This window comes from Salmo trutta, chromosome 13 (genome assembly GCF_901001165.1).
Source record: "Salmo trutta chromosome 13, fSalTru1.1, whole genome shotgun sequence".
Lineage (NCBI taxonomy): Eukaryota > Metazoa > Chordata > Actinopteri > Salmoniformes > Salmonidae > Salmo > Salmo trutta.
Genome location: NC_042969.1, coordinates 1,969,076 through 1,971,901, shown reverse-complemented (window position 1 = coordinate 1,971,901; position 2,826 = coordinate 1,969,076). Strand labels below are relative to the sequence as shown.

General features: G+C 46.5%; 1 pseudogene; it reads left to right on the top strand.

The window, feature by feature from the left end:
* The first annotated feature begins 714 nt into the window (after positions 1-714).
* On the top strand, positions 715-1,815 carry LOC115204873 (uncharacterized; annotated as a pseudogene).
* The last annotated feature ends 1,011 nt before the right edge of the window (positions 1,816-2,826 follow it).

Below are 2,826 nucleotides of genomic sequence, written 5' to 3'. Positions count from 1 at the left end.
CTCTCTACATTTTATTCCTCTGTTTCTGCTGCTAAAGCCACTTTCTACCACTCTAAATTCCAAGCATCTGCCTCTAACCCTAGGAAGCTCTGTGCCACCTTCTCCTCCCTCCTCCCCCTCCCCCCTCCCTCTCTGCGGATGACTTCGTCAACCATTTTGAAAAGAAGGTTGGCGACATCCGATCCTCGTTTGTTAAGTCAAATGACACCGCTGGTCCTGCTCACATTGCCCTACCATATGCTTTGACCTCTTTCTCCCTTCTCTCTCCAGATGAAATCTTGCAACTTGTGACGGCCGGCCGCCCAACAACCTGCCCGCTTGACCCTATCCCCTCCTCTCTTCTCCAGACCATTTCCGGAGACCTTCTCCCTTACCTCACCTCGCTCATCAACTCATCCTTGACCGCTGGCTACGTCCCTTCCATCTTCAAGAGAGCGAGAGTTGCACCCCTTCTCAAAAAACCTACACTCGATCCCTCCGATGTCAACAACTACAGACCAGTACCCCTTCTTTCTTTTCTCTCCAACTCTTGAGCGTGCCGTCCTTGGCCAGCTCTCTTGCTATCTCTCTAAGAATGACCTTCTTGATCCAAATCAGTCAGGTTTCAAGACTGGTCATTCAACTGAGACTGCTCTTCTCTCTGTCACGGAGGCTCTCCGCACTGCTAAAGCTAACTCTCTCTCCTCTGCTCTCATCCTTCTAGACAGATCTGCTGCCTTTGATACTGTGAACCATCAGATCCTCCTCTCCACCCTCTCCGAGTTGGGCATCTCCGGCGCGGCTCACTCTTGGATTGCGTCCTACCTGACAGGTCGCTCCTACCAGGTGGCGTGGCGAGAATCTGTCTCCGCACCACGTGCTCTCACCACTGGTGTTCCCCAGGGCTCAGTTCTAGGCCGTCTCCTGTTCTCGCTATACACCAAGTCACTTGGCTCTGTCATATCCTCACATGGTCTCTCCTATCATTGCTACGCAGACGACACACAATTAATCTTCTCCTTTCCCCCTTCTGATAACCAGGTGGCGAATCACATCTCTGCATGTCTGGCAGACATATCAGTGTGGATGACGGATCACCACCTCAAGCTGAACCTCGGCAAGACGGAGCTGCTCTTCCTCCCGGGGAAGGACTGCCCGTTCCATGATCTCGCCATCACAGTTGACAACTCCATTGTGTCCTCCTCCCAGAGTGCTAAGAGCCTTGGCGTGACCCTGGACAACACCCTGTCGTTCTCCGCTAACATCAAGTCGGTGACCCAATCCTGTAGGTTCATGCTCTGCAACATTCGCAGAGTACGACCCTGCCTTACACAGGAAGCGGCGCAGGTCCTAATCCAGGCACTTGTCATCTCCCGTCTGGATTACTGCTACTCGCTGTTGGCTGGGCTCCCTGCCTGTGCCATTAAACCCCTACAACTCATCCAAAACGCAGCAGCCCATCTGGTGTTCAACCTTCCCAAGTTCTCTCATGTTACCCCGCTCCTCCGCTCTCTCCACTGGCTTCCAGTTGAAGCTCGCATCTGCTACAAGATCATGGTGCTTGCCTACGGAGCTGTGAGGGGAACGGCACCTCCGTACCTTCAGGCTCTGATCAGTCCCTACACCCAAACAAGGGCACTGCGTTCATACACCTCTGGACTGCTGGCCCCCCTACCTCTGCGGAAGCACAGTTCCCGCTCAGCCCAGTCATAACTGTTCGCTGCTCTGGCACCCCAATGGTGGAACAAGCTCCCTCACGACGCCAGGACAGCGGAGTCAATCACCACCTTCCGGAAACACCTGAAACCCCACCTCTTCAAGGAATACCTGGGATAGGATAAAGTAATCCTTCTAACCCCCCCCCCCAAAAAAAGATGTAGATGTACTATTGTAAAGTGGTTGTTCCACTGGATACCATAAGGTGAATGCACCAATTTGTAAGTCGCTCTGGATAAGAGCGTCTGCTAAATGACGTAAATGTAATTGTCTGCATCATTTCCAATCCCCCATATTGTTTTGTAATTATGTATATATAAAATATATATTAAAATTGTTTCATATATTTTACTTGATTATTTTCCTCTATCCCTACCATCCTTCCCCTAAATGGAGTAAACTAATGGAAAACAACTCTTAGGCTTCTACTTCCAGCTTATACATACTATATATATTTTATGGACACAGCATATTTTAAATAGTTATTTTTTGTTTGTTTTTAGTCCCAACCTTCAGCTCCACTCAACCACTCCCATCTATAACCGAACACCATCCAGTATTGATTTCTATTTGCCATATATTTTTCAACTGTGCTGAGATGTTTTTAAAAAAGTTCTGAACCTTTCTATTCTCATAGATTCTACATATTGTAAATTAAAGACAAAACAAATGATCTAATCATTCTCTTTGCAACAAAATCTGCTGAGCTGGGATGGTTGTATATACTGTATAACATTCCATTGGTTGCAAGAATTTTGTATAATTTAAAATGGAAAAACTATAAGTTTTTAATCCAGCATTGTTTTTTTGTATCAGTTCATAAACCATAGTGCCATGGATTCGGTACATCAAACATCTCTATCCAACTATTTTGCAATCTCTATGACACAGCTGTACATTTTTTGGTCCTTAAATGAAACTGGTATACTTTTTATTATTCACAATTTTCTTTAGCCATTTTTGGTCTATAAAGCAGGGCCGACAGACAAATTACAGTGGCTTGCGAAAGTATTCACGCCCCTTGGCATTTTTCGTATTTTGTTGCCTTACAACCTGGAATTAAAATTGATGTTTGGGGGGTTTGTATCATTTCATTTACACAACATGCCTACCACTTTGAAGATGCAAAAT